The 12,286-nt window shown below is 39.1% G+C and overlaps 1 protein-coding gene across 1 annotated transcript in view; it reads right to left on the bottom strand.

The window, feature by feature from the left end:
• LOC104503863 (PDZ and LIM domain protein 5-like) overlaps positions 1-12,286 on the bottom strand; it is a gene marked incomplete at its 3' end in the record, with an annotated part of 43,599 nt that overhangs the window by 19,636 nt on the left and 11,677 nt on the right. The gene's annotated exons all lie outside the window — the stretch shown is intronic.

Genomic DNA, 12,286 nt, shown 5'->3' with positions numbered 1-12,286 from the left:
CAGCACCCACTACTCCGTCATCACTGATGCTGGGGTGATCATCCCAGGACAACATTCTGTGAGTTCTATTTGTAAGCTATTGTTTTAAGAATAGGAAAAGTCAGTTTATGTAAGTAAATGCTTCGCAACTTCCAATTAAAAAAATTAAGTGTTGGTGTGACGCAGGTTAAAGCAGAACCATTACTGTAAATTTGGTACACTCCCAGACTTTTTCAATATTTTTTTTTCTTGGAGAGTAGGAAAATACCCATATAGTCAGATTATAATTATAGATCTTAATAAAAATCATCAATCTGAAAGTGACCTAATTAAATGCAATTTTCTTCTATGGGCCACTGCTCCCCCAAATGATTAAGTATTTTAAAAGAGCTATAAGCTTCTTTATTCATTAAATGATATGCATAATATTTTATATTGTCGCTTTAGAGCGGTTTACAGCTGCCTTTATATTTTAACAGTTAGCATAACTCTTTTAGCTATTTAAAAACACAAATGATGAAAACCGCGCTTAATCGCGATCCACATAGAACGTAAGCAGCCACTAATTACATTGCCAGCAAGAAAATTTTTCATTTCTCGTTTCGAGAGGCTGTTCAAGTATAAGAAATTCACCATAAAATTTTTATGTGGTGTAGCAGTATTTGTACAATGGATATTTGCCTTTGCAGTGCTGAAAACAAATATTTTCATTAAAAACCTTCAAAGTAGAGGAGTGATTGCTCATGAAGGTCATTTGCAAACTGAGAGGATCACAAAACCAAGACATGAACTCAACAATGTTGCAAAGTAGAGCCAAAACAATTCCAAATACATATTTTGTGCAATCTGGAAACCCATCAGTTAACACACTGGAAGCCCTGTATTCTGTCCTATATTAAAGAAAAACAAATTTACAGCACACATGCATCGTGCATATTTCATTGGGGTCATTCACCTAATTATACATTGTGCCAAGTTCGTAAAGTAAAAATCCTTGAGCTATTTTTACAAGTATTGCACACGCACAATATTGTCTTGCCCATACGACATGCAAGAACTTGAACACACCATGAGGCCAAAACACAGGTTCACAGCCCTGATTTTTTTGCCTCCAGCTTTACAGGGTTAATAAGTGATGTATTTAGAATCTTTTTCTGGGTAAGGGATAAAAAAATATTCACAGCTTAGAGAATATACCTGAATGCTCAGTTTAATGAGTAACAGCTATTGCATTTGTAGGCTTTTGCTAACAGCAGTAGCTGTGCTGAACTGACACTGATGGATTTGCAGTACACAGCGTGCACAGGTGCAGTGAAGCACAAAGCGAGACCTTGCGTTCTGTTACGTTCAAATGTTAAAAGCGATTTAAAGACATTTGTATACCACAAATGGAGGCACTTCAGGGACACGTCAGAATCCTTAAAGGCTTAGGATACAAGTCTCCCTAACAACAGGGTTTGAGGCAACAGAGACAGACTGCACAGAAGCGCTGTGCACGCTCCAAGAAAAAGGATGGGAAGACATCCTCTGACATGAAGTAGCAGCTCGGTGTTCAAGATGACAAGGTAGTTTAGGACTGGCTGCCACTATGAAAAAAGTGCATGTCTGCAACTTCAGTGTCACACAAATGTCTTTCTGCATTGTTGAGTACATTTGACACATAACCCATCAAACTCGCTCCAGGTCACAGCCCCATTACAACTTTAAGAATTCCTCAAAAGACTGCTGGTCCTACAAAAAGAATGTTTCTTCCTTCCCCATCCAAAAGACTCACCACCACTTGTCAAATCATTTTTCAAGTCTAGCACCTCTTTACTGCCGTTGTCTGGAACATATAAATCATAAATAATATAAATCATCTATCATAATAAGAAAATCCTGCTGAGTCAGCACATGCCTTCACACAGAAGAGGCTACTTAATAAGCCAAAATGGATCCGAGACAAGAAAAAAAGGGTGTCCTTCAGGCAGAAGGATAGAGAAATGTAGAAATGGCTGAGGTGTGCTGCTGGCAAACTGTAGCCTTATTGTAAGAACAGGCAAGGAACCAGTCAGTGATGTCGGCCACAAGGCTGGTTGCAGCGCTGATTGGTACCTCCCCCATCGCCACTTCTGTGGTTTAGTTCTGAGGCTTGTGAACGATGTGGCCTGCTAGTTCCTGAGGTAACAGATTATTGGAGACACTTAGGCTTTCATTTAGAAATCAGGTGAATCCTAATGACCCCCAAAATAAACCCAGCTATAAAACTACCTGCGATTTTTTCATCACCTCCCATGGTTTATGTGCTGGGAGCCTATCCTAGAGAGAAGCTTCCCAAGGGAAGAGCTTGAAGTCATCGCTCTGACAGAGGGCACCATGTTGGCCTCTGGGCAAAACTTCTGACAGGTCTTGGACACCCTTGGTATTTTGTGCCTGGCTCTTTCAAGCAAGAGTTGAACAAACTCAAGGTGGCACTACAGCCTGTTAAGATTTTCTCCCTGCATGGTGAGCAAATAATGGATAAACATAAAGCCAGTTTCAGAGTCAGGAAGAACGTTTCCATTCTTGTAACAACCAACCTTCATGTGCAGCTTATGCCATAAACAATGCACATTAGTGAGTGAGGGACAAAAGAAAAGGGAAGTTAGGGAATAAATTTTCACCACTCTACTAAAGTATCAGCAAGCAAACAAACGCTACAGCAAAGGAATAAAATCTTGCTGGCAGCACTGTCCCAGACTTCACCCGTGGGGCACAAATATCAGGACTCCTGGAGAGGTTTTCCCTTTGGATGTGTACATAAAAAAATTTCCTAATAATGTGACAGCAAAAAGAAAATTAGTATTTAAGGTTGTATCACTGTAATTCTGAAAATAGTTTTTCCTTCTTAAAGTGGATATGACACAACATTTGAAATTTTGATACAACTTAAGATGTTCTGTGTCTAATAACTACTATTTCCTTTCCCCAAGGTTAGGGCTATTTTAGCCTCTTCTAGTGACTGAGGTCACCTTGGAAGCCATGAAACAGGAGGGAAAGAACTAATACTTCTTACTTGTGCTGGGTTCAGTATTTAATTTCTACATCAAGTAGATTTCAGCTCTACTTATAACTGGGCCTTATCTCTAGAAGGGTTTTTTTGTCTTGTGAAAGTGCAAATAAGCACATGAAAACCCACAAATTATTTCTTCCTTAGCAAAACTTAACACACACTGTCCTGTGAAACAACCTTTGAGACTGAAGTCAATTACATAAAAGCAGCTTTCCTTAGAAGGAAGCATTAACATAGCTGCGGTCAGGAAATGAGAACACCAAGTCCTGTGCACTGAACAGTATCAGCACTGGAACAAAGGGCTTAGACAGCAAATAATTTTTAAAATAGTTATTTACTGCCCTGTACGCCAGTTATTTCATTTTATACATTAAAAGCGAGCTTTGAAAGAGAGCAGCACTCTGTTCCCGGAGCACCTTCGCAGCCTAACTGACGCTTACTTGCTCAAGGAACTGTTGCAAATAATTCACCTGGATTGAGGTTTCCAGTCAGAATATCTTGTTTCTTCTCCAGTCAGCTATTTAGAGTGAGAGTGCCTCCCCTGGAGGTTCACAACTCAATACAAACAGCACCATCTCAGAAAGCGACCTGTTGTCATTGAGGAAACCTTTGCTTAGTACGGTGGACTTGCATAAACACCACTGACAAGACCAGAGTGCAAATCAGTTTTGCAAAGAGGTGACATCAGTAGGATTTAGGGTTGGTGACCTTGTGCCAAAGAGCACACAGGAAGACCGCTTCAAGCATGCAGGCAACAGAAATGGGCTTCGAAGGAGAAGCCAGTTTCTTGCCAGTCCCAAGTGCCAACCATGCACCACACTCCAACAATACCTCTCACTCCTCTGCGGCTCCAGAGCACTCATGGATTTCCTAGTGGGCGCAATGCCCTGCAGAGGAGGCTTAGTGACAGGTGTGATGAGCAGGGCATCCAAGAGCGAGCGGTAGACACTAGGTTCGGAGAGTCTAGCAAGCGTTTGAAAAGACCACATAAACAAGCTGGGTGACCAAACCAAGCTCAAGTCGTTTGGGATCACTGGAAACCCAAAACCCCTTATGAAGAGCCCATAAGTTCTGTAGTAGTATGGAGAAACTGAATCTAGGATAACTGATGTAGAAACTATGTCTAAATAACCAGCCCTGAAGTGGAGGTCACACACCACAGGTGGGGTGATAAAATAAACTAAAAAAGATTCTTATTTTTACAACTAATAAAATAAAAGAGAAAATATTTTGAAAATAGTGTTTATTGCGTCTTTTCCTCATCTTTTTTTAATTTCTGGGGGTTTTGTATGTTTTATAATGTAATATATTAGTACTTTACGACATGTATATAATTTAGAAATACATAAACATACATCCATTTCATGATCAAAATTTTTTACTGATATGAAGGTATGATTGAAAAACTTGAGACCACTGGTCTAAGCAAGCCTTTATATAAGGCAATGCAGTAAAGATTTAGAAGGAAGTCAGAGAGTTAGTGCCTTCAAGCATCCAAAGGTTACTCAAAGACGCAGATTCTTCTTTGTCACCCACGTAACACATTTGTTACTTACAGTTAGTTTACTGACTGCACCATAAAACAGTTATCAAGAGGAACAGAAAGGTAGAATTACTCAGCAAGGTTCAGTGCAGCCATCTGAAGCTAAGCTAAAAATAGGGCATGGGAGCCTTGAACATATTCTAACGACTTGCCCACCATGTTATTGTGGAAGAGCTGATTTCACAACCCTGCAGGCACTGATTACTCTTCTGTGAGGCTGAACTTTCTTAAACCAAGATATAAAATGTTCCTTTGAAAGTTGATGTCTACCTGGCCCGGACAGCAACAGCAGCAGACACAGCAGCAGCAGCCATGCTCTTAATTTTTGATCTCTGCTTGAAAGGAGAAAGAACAGGAAGAGGAGCAGGTCCAAACTTGGGCTTTTCCAGCACTACTTTTCTCGCACAGAAGCTTTGAGCCAACAGAGGAGAAAACAGAGAAAAGCAGGGAAGATTGACATATAGCACAATTCCGCACTGCATTAACCACTGGAAAGCTATGTGATTGTAGGTTCCCAGCTCACAGAGACATCAGGCAATGCATGAGCTACTCGAATACTAAGGTAGCAATTTTGATTTCAGCCACGAAAAAAACTTTCCCCTCTTCAAGTCAGCATTCATCATCTATCAGCCCTCAAATTCCCAACTCCAGGCTCTGCCTTGCATCCCCCGCCCCCTACCCCCGGAGTCATTCCCACTGAACCAGGGCCCAGGACACTCCATGTGGATCCATCTAAGTGTCCATGATGCTAACAGAAAGATCATTTAGCTTCTCTTTCATGTAATAAATAACAAATATGGAAAGCTTTGGAGTATTTGCTGATATGACTTCAACAGGTCTGGTTTTAGCCGCTTTTACCAAACTCAGCATGTTCCTCATCCTCTTTTCATTTTCTTTAGTTATTGTCTGGGTTGGCAGGAATGTGAACAGACAAAAAACCAAAAACAAACAAACAAACAAAACAACCAAGCAAGCAAAAGTTAAAAAACAGACCGGCTTAAAAGTAACTTCTATGGTGGTAAATCCATAACTCAGCCTCTTATTTTAAAATAATTTCAAGATTATCCACCGAATTGCTATGCATTTTTAAAAATAATTTCAGAAATCAACAAAACACACACACAACTATACTTTATACCACTTCTCAGATTTAGATACAAAAGCACTGCCTGAAAACCTTGCTTATACCTAGCAGTCTGCTGTAGATACACCTTAAAAGCTTTACCTTGTATGACTTAGAGATGATTTAGACTGACAGCTTGAGATTTTATTGAAAGAATTTGCTTCGCAAATAATCAGAGATGCTTCGTGCCTGCCCAAAAGCAGTAAGAGAAGAAAAGTTGTTAATCAAACACTTACTACACCTCTGGCAATGCTAACTAAAGCTCAGGAGGAATTCATTTAAGGATTTATAGATATCCCAGAGAATTAATTGCCAAGGGAAGCACTTTCTTTCTCTGTTGGTAAACTCTATGCTCTGGATGTCCTGTTGCTACACAAGTTAATGGTGGTATTCTCCTCCAAAAACTTCAGGCTACTGGAAAATTCAAAAATACACAATTTATAGCAAGGGTGACTAACCTTTGAAAGCCAGGTGAAGAAAATATGGAATATCAAAGAATCCTACATTATGCACACTCTGCTGTGCCTTCCCCCAAAAACCTTCTTCCACACTTTGACAATATATATTCGTCCCATGTCACCAACTTTTGACAACAGTCACCTTCCAACCGAATCTCCTACCCATGACAAGTACAGAGCATGGACCTGCCTCCAACATAGACAAAACACCTTGTCTTAGCAACCTTGGAGGAGTTGGGCCTGCTAACCTGAGAATTTACCTGTCTTCAGAGAAAAGCCAGATACTCCTGGAGATGCTTCAGAGGAGCCCCAGCGAGCTACCAGGCAAGGACCTGACTCCAGCATACACAAAACACCTTAGGTAGTTGCATTGGACAAGTCTGGGATGGCTACCTGTGAGATTCAGCTGTCTCCATCTAAAGGCCACTTTAAATTTTGAATTATTTTTCTAATTTTTCCCCAAAAGCTGCTCCAATTTCTACTGCTATGCAAATTTCCAGAGCAGCATAAGGGTCAGGAGACACTTGTAAGCTGCTTCATCTTGATAGCATCATAAAAAAAAATAAAAAGAAAAAACCCAGGTGAAACCATACGTAAAATTATAGTTTCTGATCGTGCCTCAGATGTACCTGGCAAAAGCAGGAGGCAGCACAGGGGCTGTTTCCACGGGTGCGGCTGCAGAAGGTGGCTGCCATGGCACGGGGGCAGGCAGGGGGGGCTCTGAGGTCTGTGTGGCCACAGTGCACTTCGTGGGGAGAGGAGGTGCTTTACCAGCTGTCAAAAAGCTTGCAACATCTGGAGCAGGTGACTCTGTGGCTGTTTTCCTAGTTGATGTTAATTCAACAAGTAATTATAACAAGACAATATATGGAGAAGAAATCTTATTTGATTAAAAAAACCAAACAGTAATGGACAACTCTTTCCAGCTGGTGTTCTTACTACTCCTTTGTCCTCTCCTCCCCAACCTGATGCTCACCTGCCAATTAAATAAGTAAATTCTGTCTTTTCAAATTCCCTTTTGTATGCTGACTACAAATGAGAGAAGTTGTTCAGGAGTGTAGAGGTGTCAAACCTGCCAAAAAGGAGATCTGGCTGAGCTGAGGCAAGTACAGCAGGAGCTACAACAATGCATCACAAAACCGGGAAAGGGTATTATCTCTGCATACCCTAAGCTGTCTTCAAGTTCTCCAGAACGTCATACGGCACCTACGTGAAGCTTGGGCCTTGAAGAAGGCAAGGAGAAGAGGAATAAATCACACTAGATATATGCTCCAAAGGGAGAGCAAGCTGACTCCAAATCTTAATCACACATACATACACACTCATTGTATTTACATTTTTCACTTGCTTTGGCAGTAGGTAGAAAGGGAGTAGGAACTTACTCTTGACTACAACTTCTGCAGAGAATATTCTTGGCTGTCCACTAATCAGAAAGTACACAACAAAAATCAGGATTAATACCTATTAGTCAATACTCTCTGTATTTATGACTACCAAGAATAACTCTATTAAAAGAAAAGATAAAAGTAGGTCTGTATGACTGTAAAAAGCATGTAAATGAAAGAGCAATCTAAATGCTTGCTGGCACTAGGTCTGCTTAGTCGTATGTTTCTCAGGAAGTGCCAGATTCTGTGGTTTAAAAGGTCTAAAGTTGCCAGGATGCCTTTTTAAGATGACTTTTTGTAACTTTCTGGAAAGGCTATAATTGCTCTTAAATATTTTACTGTTAGACTTACAGGAGGACATTGCATATATGAAATTGAGTAATAATACACTATAAATTACACTAGTTTGCTCTATTGCCATATGACGAGCTTAGGCTTTCAATAAAGAACTAAAACTACAATAAAAAAGCATTATGCTTTATATTATGAAGTCTGCCTCATAAACAGCAAACCAATCTTTAATCCAATAATCAAATCCAGATCCTTCATGTATTTCACAGAGCTCGGTCTCCTTCTTGGTGGTTCTGTAGTGGGTGGTACAAATCAGCCAAGGAAAGATGGAGTCCATTAGGAAAATAAAGACTCCTGCCAGTCATCGACAACAAATGCAGGGCTTAAGTGGCAAAAGCAAGTCTATTGACCTTTGGATGGCCCCATTCTGCTTTACTAAAAGTTTGACATGCCACGCACTGATTACTCCACACAAGGTTTCTGATAGCTGCTATTTTATTAAAAGGGTTTTGGAGATGAGCTTTGCTTTTATTTCCCAACCAGAAGAGTGTTATAAAAGCAGCAGCATCTCAGTAACAAAACAAACACCAAACATAGTTGCTACACTGATGACCTCTCTTTTCAGGAGAGAATCAAGACTATGTAGCTTTGTCAAATAATTTATATTCTCCTTCCTGCACTCAATGCTAATTCTTCTAATATATATATATATGTATAAGGGCACTTTTCTCTGTGTTGAAAAAAAATGAAATCATGTTTGACTTGAGACCACTGAACAGCTGCCCCATCCAGGTGATCGAGCGGACAGCCACTGACAACATACTGACACGGACTATATATTCTGCCTTATTTTAACTGGTATCCACAAGACTGTTCATGAATACGCTCAATTTCATTTCATTTCTCTTCTCCTTTCCCCTTCTGCCATTTCCAGGAAAATCTCCAGTCATAGCAGATTAATAAAGTGAATGACAGACAATCCTCTCACCCCAAAACAGACAAATCTAGGCTAGAACAACATAAAGATAGATCATCAACTGAATCAAAACCCCTCTGAATGATTTACCTCCCAGGAGTTGCTGTGGCAATGTGTTCAGAAAGTCTGGGAGAGGGCACACTGCCAGGGGAAGACTCTGCTATCAGCAGAAGAGCAGCTGCAGGTTCTGGTCTAGCACCATTTTCACTCCATTCAGAGTAATAAAACCAAGTGGAGACACACAGAGAAAGATATTTTTTAATCCACATTAAATTTGTATGCTGAACAGGAGATACTGTGCATTAAAGTGTTCATAAATTGGAAAAAGTGAAGTATACAGAAAACAAATATGGGGATAAAATGAGGCTAAACACACCTAAGAAGTGTCATACTTAGGGAAGGTTGAGAAGTGTCCTGCTGCTTATAAATCCAGAAAGCCAAGTAGTATTTTATATTTGCAAAGATGGAACACATTTATTATTACATTATGTGATGGAAAACTTGTAGGAAATACTGGAATAGACACACATGCTAGCGGGATTCATTACCAAAGTTTTATAAACTTTTTGCTGTAACTTTTTTAGGGTGTTGGTTTTCTGAAGGTTAGACTACACATTTCTCGATAACTTTTTCATATCTTTTCTTTTTTTCCAGTTGTGGTAGAAAAAGAAACCAAACCAAAAAACAATCTAGAAAGTGTTGTATTAAAGCCCTCTACTTGAAGAAAAGCACCGATCAAGCTCTTCACTACACACATAAAAAAAGAGTACAAGGTAAAGAGCAATCACAACCACAATTTTTGACTAAATTAGCCACAGGAGTAGGCATTGCTGCCTCCTCTTCTTTATGTTAGGCATGCAAAATTAGATATCTTAATAAAGTAGGGAGCCTGAAGTGCTGAAAATTATTGAACAGATTTAGGAATAACCAGGGAGCAGACCTCATAGGTGGTAAAGCTGTGGATGGAAATTCTGGTACAGGTTGCACCTCCAAAGCCTGGGTAGCTATGAAGTTTTTATTCAGATTCATACAGGTATCCTGGCCTCCTGCTCCATTAGTTCGACCTGCAGGTATGCTTTAAAGATATTTATGACATGGGTAAGAAATAAATACATGACTCGTAACAAGTTGTTTCAGGACTGACCTAGAGTGGGCCAAATATTTCCTAGTGGCTATGCATTAAGTAAACAACAAATCAGAAAATCCAGACATATCTTCGCTCAGGACTATGAACTGCCTCTACAACTTAAAGGCCAAAACCAAACCTATAACTGGTTGCTCAAAAGGAGATGGTTAAAAGTGAACATCTAAAACATCCTTGGAAATATGATGCTGAAGAATTTGAAATAATTATTTACTAAACCATGTAAATAAACTTTATGTAAAGGTTAGCCTTCGCTTTTCTAGACATTTAGTAACTCAGTGAGAACTGCCTGTTTTTATTTCTTGTCCTTTCAGTTGCTGAAAAAAATCCATTTTATCCACATAGACATCCCTAGTGGGTAACAGTGGTTTCATAATAATGAAAAATCCACAGGGCACGTGTCTTGGATAATGCATGAAAAGTTGGAATATGATTAAACTGGAATATTTATCTGTAGCTTACTGATGGAAGAGAAGTTTCTATTCATTGTCTATCACATTCACCCTTCTATATGATCTCTTAAGTGTAAGCTTATTCATATATATAAAACGCACTCAGAATATTTTTTCAAAGATCAGATGCATGCTGGGAATCGGTCATGAGCTAGGGCATGTTATCCACATGCAACTGGAAAAGCAGTCCATTGTTCCAGAAACAGTAACTAAGTCGAAAATCTAATGTCAGCAAGTGTTGCGTGATGGGGATATTGGGCAGAGAGATGATCTCTTTAAAACAGTAAATAAATTCATTTTACACATTCCTAAAACACTTTTGGAACTAGTGATTTGTTACTATGAGTTTATAGGAAACTAAATTTTGGTAGCCTTTCTTGAACTATTCTCATATCCGCAACAGACTGCCTCTATAACTATCTATGTTTCCTTTTAATCTAAACAGAGGCTTCTATTTGGATTATTTAGAAAGGCTTTTTCTTCCATTTCTCACTAAAGCAACTCACCCTTCAAAGGGATAAAAGCTGTAAGACAGATAAACATAATGGTTAGTTAAATACCAACATCATGCTATTCTCATTACCTAGGGCCAGATCCAAAATATAAAATACTTGAAGGTCAAACTGCTCTGCCCTTAACACAAGAACTTTGAGTTTAAGTGATCTTTCATAGCTTTCATTTCATTGATGTTCTCTGAAACTCCTGTATTCCTTTCCGTTCATAAAAAATTATTTAAACCCAGCAAAACAATTATAATACACTATTTCACATTCCTACTTTAATATGCAGTATAATCACTTGATTATATTGTGGTGTATGTGCACTCAGTAACGCACTTGGGTTTAGTAACAGTGCTCACTCTTGAGTTACGTGATGGGAGTGGAAAATCAAACTGATTGGCACTTCTCATCAAACCAGTCTTTAGTGAAATTAAAGTGAGTATTTTTCCCCTACTATCCCTAAGGAGTTAACCTAAAAGGTCTGTAAGATGTGATATAAATTGGTCCATCAGTGTCAGTGCAACTCTAATTGTACTTTATGGTGTGCATTGTTAGGCATCCACACTGGTGATGGTTAGTGTTAGATAACTTGGCTATTACCTGAAGCCTCCGTTTTCTGTTTGACTCTTCCTAAAGATAAAATGACAAATACTGTAAGCTACTACTGTGCTGTATAGCCGTATAAACCATCTAAAAAGGAAACACAAATCCAAAATGCTTCCAAAGGTCTACACTCCTTTCAGTTTTCCAAGTTGTGCTACAAAAAAAAAAAATCCCAGACCCAGGCCAAATCTGCAGAAGTGTTTGCAGTGGACATTTGTCTGTTCACAGGACCAGTTCCATCAGACCAATGTGCAGGTCAGCTATAAAAACTACAAGCCAGTTGTAATGGTTCTCATTAAGAAATTACGAAAGACTGGGCTTTTATATGTGCTTTACAACTCACCTCTGAGGTTTGAAAATTCTGTGACCCAGTGTTACAAAAGCCGAGGGCAAGTTTTACTTAGTGTAAATTATAATTTTTACTCCTGTAGATCCCTAAAAGGTCAACCATATTATTGATTTCTGCAACTCCCGTGTCAATTTTGAGGACACAAACATACATATTTTCAACATGATCAGGAACTCTACTACTGTGATAGTTTTGTACACATCAGATTGAATCACAGAAACAGAGGGGATTTAATTGTTCCTCTTACTATAATCTGCAAAGGTGCAATGAAATTACAGCTCCATGCACGAGAAGACTATCCAAGGAGTCGGAGAGACTCAAAAGAAGAGAGAGACAGAGCTAAGATAAAAGCAACTTTTATTAAAATACTCTTCAAGCTTCAGAAAGCATAAATTAATGAATGTGTAGCTACTATAATACATTATTTTACAGGAGAACCATAGGGCCATGAA

Source organism: Eurypyga helias, unplaced genomic scaffold (assembly GCF_000690775.1).
Source record: "Eurypyga helias isolate BGI_N326 unplaced genomic scaffold, ASM69077v1 scaffold34066, whole genome shotgun sequence".
NCBI classification, from domain to species: Eukaryota; Metazoa; Chordata; class Aves; order Eurypygiformes; family Eurypygidae; genus Eurypyga; species Eurypyga helias.
This window is presented reverse-complemented; position numbering and strand designations above follow the sequence as displayed.